The 12,192-nt window shown below is 59.5% G+C and overlaps 1 protein-coding gene across 2 annotated transcripts in view; it reads right to left on the bottom strand.

The window, feature by feature from the left end:
- Positions 1 to 12,192, bottom strand: part of LOC131669667 (chondroadherin-like protein) — a 66,991-nt gene that overhangs the window by 53,491 nt on the left and 1,308 nt on the right. The window lies entirely within an intron of this gene.

Below are 12,192 nucleotides of genomic sequence, written 5' to 3'. Positions count from 1 at the left end.
CCTCGTTCTCCTTTTCTCTTTGCTCCTGCTCGAGAGGGGGACCGGAGAGAAATTCTAAACAATCGGCTGTGCGCTGCGCGATTGCCGCGGCTCCCGTTCTACGACTGCTCCGTAGATTATCGCTTTCAATTTCCAGTCGGCACCGCGGCGAGCGGTTTATTCGTGTACTCTTTGCCGCGACCCGGACGCTCAAAGGACTGCTTAATCGAGTCGAAAGTTTGTGGGTACCACTCGACTTTTATTACCCCCCATTCCCATTTTTTCTTTTTCGTACGAACAAAGGAAAGCGTCCAACGACCCACTGCCAGGCTTTTGTTTCGAGGGCGCTCTCATGACTTTGCGCGCAATTTTTTCCCTCCCCCGTGGCCCGAAAAGGAGGGAGGGCTCTTTTCAGCTGCAAAAACGGAAAGGAGGAAAATGTGCCGACAATTAGCTGCCAAGCTGTAGTAGCGCGCGCGACAAATCGATGAGGATCGCGATCGGCGGTGCGGCAAATGAATGAGAAAAAAAAACACGAAAAAAACGAACGGCCGCTAACTCGTCCCTAAAATAAACGAGGCTACGGCTTACACGGCTAATAAAGTTGGCTAGCTGGCGCGGTGCGCACAAAGGCGCCAACTTATGAAATAAAACTTGATGAAAAACAGTTGATTGCGGCGTGTGGCGTCGGTAGGGAAGGGGAGGCCGAGGAAAGTGCGGTAAGACAAAAGTGGCGTGTGCTCGCAGGACAATGAAAATGGAGCCGCGAGCGGTCGTGCCAGTGGCTGGGGCGCGCGTTCTCGCGTGAAATCAGCAAACAGGAGTGCAGTTGCCGGTAGCGCGTGCCGCGGAAAAGCGACGGGAGCAATTAGGCACCGGCCGCGTCCGCGACGCTCGAGACCTAACGGACGAGTTGATAATGGGGCGCGAATCCGATCGTAGCTACGCGCGCTTTCTCGCATCGCGAGCCGAGTTGTGGCGGCGATCGTCCCCGTGCGGCCGAAATCCGAGACTGATCGGCGCACGACCGACGAGAAAGCGCGCGAGCAGCCTCTCGCTGACTTTTATGAAAATAATCGGTCAATGGTCTATCCTCGCTAAAAAAGATAGAGTCAAGGAAATGGAAAACGCGCGCGATCGATGTAAAAACTTTATTAATCGAGAGATCGTTGGAGTACAGTTGTGGATGCTCATAAAATGGTATGATCATACGTGGATCATTTAGACTACTCGAGCGTAGTGAGAGCCGACATAAACATACGATGGTGGCGCTACAGTCGTTCTCCCTGATCGCCAACTCACACATCTGACACACCGATATTTTCTTTAAATATGTTTCTCTTTTTTTCTTAATGGTCGTACATAAAGACTATTTTAATACTGGGGCAAACGGAACCGTCGACCCCGCGCGCCTGTCGAGTCTCGCTCTCGCCAGCGTGTCCTCGGACTCTTGAACGTTTGACGAACGGGCGAGCGAGCGCCCGTCGACCACTGTTATTTGGCGCCGAGACGCGGCTGAGCGTGACGAACGAGTCGACGACGCGAGGGAGCCGAGGCAGCGGCGATTCGCTGTCGACCGATGGCCTTGCGCGCGAAGCTACGGTGCGCGCTGCGAAAGGCAGCGACGCGCGGCGCAACGGATGGCGAGTCCGAGAAACAGAGCGCCGATTTCCGCGTCGGCGAGCGCGCGATCGATCGCGCGGCGCGCCGTGCTTTTGTCACGGGGAACGATCGGTCGGCGAGCTCGTCCTACCCTTGGCTGGCGCACGGCAGCCTCGCAGACCGTGGAGGCCGCGCGCGATAAGGCGACAACGTTTTGCGCGCGCGCTGTTCCTGAAAAATGGCACGCAAGTCGAAAGCGAACAAGAGCTCGACGCGTGAGACGCTTATCGAGCGACGGAGCGCGAGGGAAACTTTGTCGTCGGGTTTTATCAAGCTAACTCGACTGGGCTGGCGCCGCTGGCAAAGGCAGAAAGTCCCGAGCGCGGTCAAGTGCCGAATTGATTGGGCGGCGCGCGCGGAAACGACGGAAAAGCTGGGGACGTCGCATTGTTTCACGCGGAGATTGGCACTCGCCGTGTATCGTGCGTGCGAGCCGCAGGTCGTCCTCGCGTAGCGGTCGGACAGCGACGGGTGGGACGGGGCTATAAGTGGGGTGAAGTTGGGAGGAGGCGGCATAGGGTTACAAAAGCCGGACGGCGAGTGGACGCTGGCGCTGCAGTGTGCACACTGATCCGTCAGCGGTCGCGGGCCTATTGTGTGTCCGCGACCGTTTGTTTGCGGGGCTCTTTTTATAGGACGCGGCGCGGGCGTGTCGATGACACCGAGGCTGACGCTCCGACGCTGCGCTCCGCCGCCGCCACTGCCGTCTGTTTGCCATCCTCTCCGCGTTCCAAGTGGCGACGTTGATTCCGCCGACTGATCCGACGCTCGACGCGTCCAGCGGCACCGGCGCGAAAGCTCGCCGAATAATTTTGGCCGGCCGAGCTCGCGCCTCTCGTCTCCTCGCTTGAACTTATCTCTCGGCTGGCAGAAAATCAATAGTCTACTTAGCAGCCCGAGAGCTCAAGAGCCCGAGAGCCCGAGAGCCCGAGAGCCCGAGAGCCCGAGAGACCGAGAACCAGCCCGCCGCGGCGCCTATCTTCGCAATTCCATCCCCGCCCAGGATTATTCCGGCTTACACTTTCTTTTTCCTTCTTTCCCTTTTCGGCTGCCACCTCGCGCGGCACTACAGCTATAATTAATCCGCGGATTGGCAGCGCTTTAGCGATCTCGCGCGGCCCGGTCGGACGCGTGCACCTGCGCCGTCGCCGGGCCGTTTCGAGTGTGCTCGGACCCCGAGAGAGGCTGCCGTCTTTCGCCGGCATCGCAATTAGCCGGCGTTCTCCCGAAACGCCACGTAGCTGCCGCGCGCGCGGCTCGCAGCCCAAATCGATCCGACGCGCCGCGTCCACTTCCGTCGCGGAGCGCCTTCTCGGTCCCCGGGAGTGGCGCGCGCGAGGACGAGCGCCCGGCCGTGCCGACGAGAGGCATGCGCACGTGGCACGCAGCTCCAACGGAGAGGAGCGATTGGGAACCGTTGAAAGAGCCGTTGCCCGCTGATCAATTTCATCCGAGACGATTCGACGCGGCGCTGCAGCGCTGCCGGCACGACTTATCTAAACCCAATTTCCGTCGTTTATGCATGAGCCTGTAAATCTGATTTGGTAATTAGCGCCGGGCCGACTAGCGGCGAACGCCGATAAATAGCGCCCGAAATCACGTCGATTCGCCCGCCTTGCGCCCATTCCCCTCTCGCCTCGTTTTTCCTCGCTCTCGCTTCTCCGTTTCTCCCATTAAGCGCGCGACCGGCCGAGACCCGAGAGGCGTTGGCTTAATCAATGCAGACGCATAATTCACCATTGTGGGGGCTTTCTTGTTTCCCTTTTCCAGCGGCGGCCGCGTGGCGACAAGCGACGACGAGCCGCTCCGACCGACAGCTCGTACCGCCCGATTCGCTTTACTTTCTTTTCTCCTCTTGCTTTCGGCTCGTCGGCCGCGCTGCTCAGCGCGCCAAGACAAACAGCGCTGTTGCGCCGATCAGCAGCTGACGAGCGGGGCCGCCTCATTGCCAATTTTTCATGCGGGAATTCCGTTGAAATTAAGGGAACGTCGTGCCAACGCACGGCTCGCGCAAAAAAGAGAGAGGGAGAGAGTGAAAGCAAAAAACAAACCAGCACTATTAATTTACTTTTGGAAGAGGTTCAAGTCAAGCATCGCGCGACCGGCCAACTTCACCTTGAGACTGCCAAAGCAAAACAGAGCAAAACGAGGGCCATTAATCTGCCTGTCTACTTACGTGGCGGCTTGATCTTCAGCAGTCGGCCGATCATCGCGTGCCATTTATCAAAATCATCCCTGTGCCGGGACTGCGAATGCACGCTCGCGCGCTGCTCGGCGCACCCCGGCCGAATCTCATTTCGATGTAGGCTCGTAATTAGCGCCGAAAAAACATTCGCCGTGTCGCTCTGTGCCCTTCGTTCCCTATACCAGCGTATCAACGTGAAAACCAGATCGAGCGTACTCCTGCTCGAGGACGTCGGCAATGAATGGCGAATGGAACATTCGAGAGGGGCTCTGGACTCGCGACCAGAGGGGGAAGGGGGGTCGCGGCGCGGAAATGCGAAGGTGCATTAGCGCGGCCGCGTCGGGGGTGGGGGCTGGCAAACGAAGCTCGGAGGCGAAGCTGGCCTACATAATTATCGGAGGTATGATTTGTCGGGAGCGCGCCCGTCGGCGCAGCCGGGGGGCCCGCGCAAAGATCCAAACGAATTACCAGGGTAGTTTGGGCGCGTGATTAGAGATAAAAGGCCAGCGGGGGCTAATTCCAAATGAAAACTTGCCCTCGGCTGGGCGACAAAAGGGTGGCCACGCGGCTCAGCTGGTAAGTGCGTTTGGTGGACACGCGGGCGCGCTTGAGCCTTCGCGGAAAACGAGCACGGTAGCAGAGGGAAAACGTTCGGGATAGTCGGACTCGGGAGCGCGCCGCTTTCACGCGCGAGAGGCACAATCGTACGTTTAACGTGTGCCCGAGTGTAAACTACAAGATCCTGCCGATGACTGCTCGAATGTATCCAGTAAGCGATTAATCCGTTAAATCATTTCAACGGCGTCGCAGCGCTAAAAAGCCTCGTCGAGTGTGAAATAAAAGCCTTAATCTCGCTGGCGGACAAAAGCTCGTTCTCCCAGCTCTCGACCCATTAAAATCCATGAGTCGAGGGACCGAGTCTCGTTTTAGCATTAGTATACGCGAGAGCGCGCCGCGTCGCGATCAAAAAGGAGATGAGAAAAAGAGAGAGAGAGAGAGAGAGAGAGAGAGAAAGAGAAAAAAAATTTCCATACAATGTAATTTCGTCTATTCACGCAGAGTAGCGGCGGTCCGTTCCACGTAACGAAGCCACGGGCGTCCGCGGACGAAGGACAGAGGGAATCGGCGGCGGCGGCGGCAATTTAGAAGGCGTAGGCCTGAACGAGGACACGCCGAGGCGCGCGCAGGTGTGGAGACGCACGCACCGGACGAGCGCGTGTATGGCGAGGCTGCGACAGGTTTACAGGAGAAGGAGGAGGTGGAGGTTGGCGTGCCGCGCATAGTGTGCCTCGTCAACCTGTCGGAGCTGCATTTTTTTTCTTGTTTCTTTTCGAAGAGGCCCCGGCCGCAGCGGTACACGCGCCGAGTTTCTCGTTTGGACGCGGGTTGATCGCTGGTGCTTTGGCGGCGCCGTCGAGAGCGCGTCTTCGGGCGCGGAACCTCCTCGAGCAGCATCAGGGTCAATTGGATTTGTCGGCGAGGTTGTCGCGAAAATTGCGCTCGAAATTGAAAACCCGATTGCTTCCGGGCTGACCCACCCGTCCCAGTGTGGCGCGCCTGTTTTGCAATATCACGCGAGAAATCCATCGTGCTTTTCGGGAAATGCTGTTTCGGCGGTCGTGGGAGCAACGAGTCCTCGCTCGCGACGACCGCGCGCGAATCGCAATGAAAGATTCAGCGAGCGATCAATCAGTAAGCGAATCTATCGTTAAAACTTGCTCGGTCGAGTTTAAAAGCTCCTTTCTTGAGCATGAAAGGATAATGACGTGGCGCAAACTCGCGCCACGCTACACCGTCTGCGGACAAGGGTTAAAAAGCGAATGATAAACATCAAACAGCGACTTCGAGCCGGATTGATCGATTGATATTTCATGCCGCTTCGGCGGTGTTGCTCGAGTCGGGCGATTCTCCTTGGCTCACCGGCCGCCGACTGCAATCAGTAAAGCGCAATTTTTTGTTTCGCGCGAAACGTCCGGACAAAGCTGAAAGGAAGCCGCGGCCAAGGGCCAAGAAGGGGAATTCAGTGGGCCATCGGAGGAGAGAGAACGAAGAAATGGACGAATGCAAAGCCTAGACAAAGGGAGCACCGCCAGCAGACGGCGAGAGCGCTACCGAAGCGAGCGAGCGAGAGAGAGGCGCATTCGGCTCTGTTTGGCGACGAGGCTTGCGCTCGTTGCACGGTCCCCCGGTCGTTTGCCTCGCAGCTCGAGCACCTCGCCCACGTGGGCTTCGTCCGACCGGGCCGCGCTTCATATTGCCCCCGGACGCTTCACCGCCGAGGAATTTATCTTCTCGTCCGCTCTGCTTCCGCTTCCTCCGCCTGCCACTCATCGTTATTGGCTCGGATCGAGGCGGCAAAGTGCGCGCGCGATGATTGGACGGGCGTACAAGCGCTTGGCCGAGTCGGCTCGCGAGGCGTCGCGACGACGAGAATGGGAAGGGGCTGGCGGCTCTGGACAGACTCGATGGCACACCGAACGGAACGTCAGGACGAGCCGAGAGCTGGGCGAAGGAAAGGTCGAGCAGGCTTGCGCGAGGTAGCGCGAGCATAAGTCGCTCGTGATCGATGCTCGTGCGCCGCGCGCCGAGGAGGAAGGCGCAGCGGCCAGCGGTCGGCACTGGAACAGCGGTCCTCGCGTCGGCAGCGCTCGAGACGCGAGATTCAATTTGCTGGCGATATGTGCACGCACGTACGGACGAACGGCGGTAGCAACCCAGGGGGAGAGAGAGAGAGAGAGAGCAGATGGCCGGGCAAAGATAGGGTTGCGAACGGCCGCTGCTCGTTTGGCTTGCGCTCCCTTATACGGGACTGCAAGTTGGCCGGCGGGCCACTTATAGGCAAATTTATTGGCTTATCCTTCCTCCCCGTTCGCCCATTGTGCGCGCGCGCTTAACTTGCAATCCAATCCCGCAGCGTTCGAACTTTGCCTTTGCGCCTCGTTTCCTTGCGCCGGCGCGCGCTCTAATTGCGCGGACGCGCGCGCGACACGTCTCCGCGGGGGCCGAAAGAAGCGCTTCCCCGAGGTCGACAAATTTATTCCGGGGCGGGCGACGACGACGCGGCCGAACGCCGGCTCGTCGAACAACGCGCGCCTGCCGGGGCCAAAAATTTGAATTGCACCGACTGGACGCGGCCCGTGCACGCCCCTGATGAATCGTGCCTTCGTGCCAGCCGCCGCCTGAAAATGCATAAATAATCATGCGCGTCCGCCGCAGGAGCAAACTCATTCGACTAATCTGTTTTGCGCAGCTTTTTTTCTCTGACAACTTCTTGTCAGCCGCACGCGAGCCCTACGTTTATGCAAACAGCAGCAGCAGCAGCAGCAGCAGCAGCAGCAGCAGCAGCAGCTACGGCAGCGCTGCAATAACGACTCCGCAGCGGGACGGACTATTGAATTTTTCATGCTCTCGTTAAGGTGTCTGCGCGATGCGTCGACGGCAAACGCGTCTCGGTTTCCTTTTTGGTCGGTCGCTTCTAATCCGCGCTAACGAGTCCCTTGTTTGTCGACGCTAATATTTTTTTTTGTTTTCGGCGGCGGCAATGGAATCTCGCGTGGCGCCGCCCGAAAGTGGAATCGAGCAGCGACGAGGCTCATTTCCGCCCTCCCGCGGGCCGCGCGCTCGGCAAATCGCACGTGAGCTCGACAGCCTGCGATTTGCATAATAAGGAAGAAGAGGCTCCCGTTCCTTGGCCTTCCCCCCTCGAGCGCGCTCGCCGTCATCGCCATCGAGACCTCGGTCTTCCTGCGCCGCGGGCGGATTTCCCCGCGCGAACTCGACCATTTTTCCCCTTGCCAATTATACCCGGCTTTGTTCGCCGCTGGACGATGTATATTCGCGCTTGCCCGATAGCAGCGCTGAGCCTCGGCTGGGAAATTCTTTTATGCGCCGGTCGCTCGGATTCGCGCGCGCGCGTCCCGGCAGTGGTGAATAAGGATGGAATAAAAGGGGCCGGGATCACGAGGAAAGTTGTATCAAAGAAAATGAGACGGCGCTGGATCAGCGGAGAGCCCGAGGGGCGAGGCCGGAGGATCCTTGGTAATCCAGCGCCAAATGAAAATGTAAAAAAATGGCCCGGATAAAGGCCGGCCACTGCCGAGAGGCTTTAATAAGGGCGACTCGGCTGATACGTCGGGCCGCGGGGGCGACACGCGCGCGCCAATCGTTTGGCCGCGCACTGATAAACGAGGCCTAATTAGACGGGCAGAAGTGCGCGCCTACTCGCCGTAGCTGGCACTCCTCCGAAAGCGCTCGCGCCCGAATGCGGACGCCCGAACGTGTTATTTATGTTTATTTGAAAGCCATCGCCGCTACGTACAGGTGTATAGGGTCGCACCGGATAGCGCCCTCCTCGTTAACCATTCATTCATGCAAATTCGGATTTGCCAACGTAATTTGCCTCGCGGCCCGTCCGCTCGCGCAACCTAATAGCTATATCTTTTTAATTAATCAAGCTGGCGACTCTACCTGCGCGCCCATAATAATCATTCTCCAATTGTGCCGCCAACTAAATGCTCGCGGATTATCAGTGTTGCTGGTATGATCCTCGGCGGGAGGGGCGGGACGGGCGGGACGGGCGCGGGGGAGGAGAGGCTTAACGCCTTACCAAGCAAATGCCCGGCGTTCGCTCGCGGGGCGGCTCTGAAAAATGGAATAAATCAATTGCGCTCGTTGTCTTTGTTGTGCATCGCTCGCGAGGCGGCGCGAGGCGGCGCGAGGCGGCGCAAGATGCGACAGAGGCAGCCGAGCTTTGCATGTCATCAGCATGCGCGAGCTTCCCGGCCGAGGCTCAAGCCCGCGGCCGCGAGCGCCGGGAAAAAGCTGCGTGTATATACGCCGAGAGAGGGATCCGACAGACGAGCCGGGAAAACCAGAGCCAATCTTTATTAATGGCAAAGCCGTCAATACGCATTTTCGCCGAGCGCGAGCTCCCCTCCTACGCCCCCGACGACGCTCTCGCGCGCGGCCACGCTGCGCATATTTTAAATAGTCAGACTAAATGCTCGTCTCTGGCTCTCGTTTTTTTCGTGCGTCCCTCGGGGAAGAGGTAAAAAAAAACCATTCGCTGATGTATAAAACCGGCCAGCCTCGGCGTTACACATACAAATTTTTGTTGTCAGTGATTTCGCCAAGCGAGGACACGGCTCGGCGAAGGGAGAACGACGCAGCGGAAGAGGCAATAAAACTGATATCCGCGCCGGAGAGCAAAAAAACGAGGCAGTTGCGCGAAAGTTATCTCGATTCTCTTATTTGCGTTTGACAGAGCGGAAAAAATGCAAATGCTCCGCGGGCTCACTCGGTCGGTCGGCGGGTAATGCGGAGGGCGTCGGCGGCAGACGGACGGGCGGCCAATTAATTCCGAGCTGCAAGTATTTCGGGGAAGAAGGCCGCGCGAGCGGAGACGCACAGCCCAAACAACGCGGCCAGTTTGCGTGGCCGCGACGTCGCGCCCGGGGCTTGAAAAAACACCGGGCGGAGACGCGCGAGCGAGCGAGCGAGTCGAGTGCAGGTGAAGCGCGTCGAAATCGGCAGATCGATACGGCGTTCGCGCGCGGGAAAGGACCGAGAGCGCGCCCCTCGAGGTGGCTCCTCGTGGAAGCTAGACGCGGGCGCGAGCTCGGCGGGGCACGCGCGCGTCATAAGAGTTCGAGTGATAAACAGCGGCTCGCTTTTTTCGGCGACGTGCGATACATACTAATCGGCCGAGGTGGGCGCTGTAGTCCGCGGCGTCTCGAGGTCGCGCGCGCGAGCCAAGGAAAGGCGAAGGCTGAATTGCGACGGCCACGTGCCTCACGGGATTTCCCGGCGCGCGGGATGAATTCCCGCTGGCCGCCTCTGGCGTCCGGCGCGGAAGTATAGGCACCGCCGCCACTGTCTCGTCCGGCCGTTTTGCGAGCTGCGAAGCCGCCGGGAGCAGTCACGCCGGCGGGTCGGAGATCCGGGCGCGAGCTAATCCGGCGCGACGGCTCCTTCGCGTCGCGCCCTCGGAGGGTCGAGGGAGGGCCAATTCGTCGGCGCTTGGCAAGTCAAACATTATTAAAGCGCAGCGCTCGGTCGACAAAGGGGACGGAGGTTCGTCGAGCGATCGTCTTTCTCGCGCGCGCAGCGGCAGGCCGGGCCGGCCCGGAGAATGGGAGGCAGAGGAAGACACGGGGCGCGGAATGGGGCGCGATGCTGAATCGAATAGCCTACTGTGTCGCTCGAATAATCGGCCCCCGCTACCCACGTGGACACACAAAGACGAGGAAGCGGCACTTAGTGGAACGCTCGCCTTTAAAGCGCCACGGAGAGAGGGAGCGGGAGAGCGAGCAAAAAAGCGTATTCCTGCGGTATTGAATTACGCGTTTTTTCTTTCTCTCTGCGCCGCCGCCGTCGCCGTCGTCGCGCTCGTTGAAAGTCAGCTCCGGGTTTCCAGAGCGAAACACTGCGAAGGAGGCGCGCGCTTGACACTCGCTGAAAATAAACATGCGGCTGGGACGAGGCGATCACCGCTCGAGAAAGTGGGGCCGGAAACGGGCGGAGCGCGCGCGACGCCGAGGGCCAGAGCGATCCGCGATTGCTTTTCCAGAGCCGGGGAGCCGCTTGCCGCAGGTATGCTCGGTCGACAATGCGTTTTCCCGACCTGCTGCCTTTGATCCTCCTCCTTCCGCCGTCCGCGCCCAGTTGTAGCTATACGCGTATATGTACGCGTGCTCGCGTCGCATCGATTCGCAGTTACGCTTTTTCTCTCTTTATTCTCAGTTGGCCTCGTCGGCGGCTTCTTTACGACTGCTCCTCCCTTTTGCTCGTCGCTGTGCCCGATTACATCCCGCGGCTCTTATTCCGACGGCTCCGACGACAGTCTCGCCAGGCTCGTTTGCAAATTTGCCAGGGGCTCGCGCTTCCGACGAGCGAAGCAGGCAGGCCGGCGCTCGCGATTGCCCGCGGACGGCCGCGACGACGGGGCTTTTGTCGCGCGCGCGCCGAGCCGACATCGCGTCTTGCAAATAGAGAGGAATGGCTGAAGCGCGCCGCGCCGAATTCGCCCGGTTATTTACGAGGGCGTGACAAATGTCGGGCGTATAAATCGCCCGGCGATAGCCTCGCCGACGCCCTTTCCATTTTTCTCTTTTTTTCCTTCGGCCACCACCGCAGCAGTCGCCGCCGAGCAGTCGCGCGTTCATTAGCGCTCGCGCGACCGCGGCGCGTTCGCCTTAATTACTCGTCGCCGGGATTTTCGGGCGGTCAATGGAGTCGCGGCGCGCGCGCGCGCGCGCGAGCGAACAATGGCGCGAAAAGCAATTAGGCGCGCCTTTGAGCGCGTAGCTGCGGCCGGTAACCCGATAAACAATAACTCGCTAATCCGATCTGGCGGGGCCGTGCGCGCGCGAACAAAGGGAATTGTCGCGCGCTCGCGCCGCAAGTGTCTTGCCGGCGCGACGCGAGCGCGCGAGTCCCGAGCGCCTCGTACCCGAGGCGGCGGAGCCGCGATCCGGAGACCGCCGCGAGCCCGCGGCCAGCTCGGGTGAACGGCCGTGAGCGCGGGGAAAACGGGCTTCGCCCGCGCGCGCCGTTTTCCGGACGCGACTCGGATAAACAAGTCAATGCTCGCCGCGCGCTGCCGCGCGCGGAACAAAAGCTGCGCGAGTTAACATTAATGCCGCGACTGCTGCCCGCGAGGCCGCTCACCGGAGCGGATTGAACAAAGCCTGATATAGTACGGCCGAGCGCGGGCGCGCAACGGCATCTGCAGATACGCTGTCACCGAAAAGCGTAAAAAACGGCTTGAATTCCGCATTGTTCGCGCTCGTGCTAAGAGCGCGCGCTGATACAGCGACCGAGCGAGCGGACCCTGCTGCTTCTCAAAACAAAAACAATAAAACAACAAAACACAGAAAAAAAAAGAAGAAAAAAACAATAAGCTCTTAATTGAAACGCCCGACGCAGCGGATTTGGGTGCCCCGGCCGGACACAAGCGCTCGCTCGATGAATAGCCGATGCAAAGATAGCGCTCAAGTTCGCCGGCGGAGCCAATGTAGAGCCGGCAAAATTGTCGAGCTCTCCGCATCATCCAATCCGTGCAATTCCAGCATCACAGCGCGACGACAGCGGCAACGGTTCGTTTTAATGACGAGGCGAGAGCGCCCGAGAGAGACGGCCGCCGAGGGGAAGGGAGGGGGGCAAGAGTAATTGCGTACATGCTACGAGTGCGCGCGTCTCTGGCGCGAGCCGATCACTGGCCTTTTAATATCCCGCGTAATTTCCGCAGCGGCCGCGGCGCGCGTACGTATCCCGCGCGCCCCGAGCAGACAAAGAGGAATCGCGAGAGACAGATAGGTCGGGATAATGAAAAGGCGAGCCTTCCAACTTTTCACGCGCGACGGCCG

Source organism: Phymastichus coffea, unplaced genomic scaffold (genome assembly GCF_024137745.1).
Source record: "Phymastichus coffea isolate CEN01 unplaced genomic scaffold, Cenicafe_Pcof_1.1 PCOF00096, whole genome shotgun sequence".
NCBI lineage: Eukaryota > Metazoa > Arthropoda > Insecta > Hymenoptera > Eulophidae > Phymastichus > Phymastichus coffea.
Note: the sequence above shows the minus strand (reverse complement) of the source record. Positions and strands in the feature narration are given on the sequence as shown.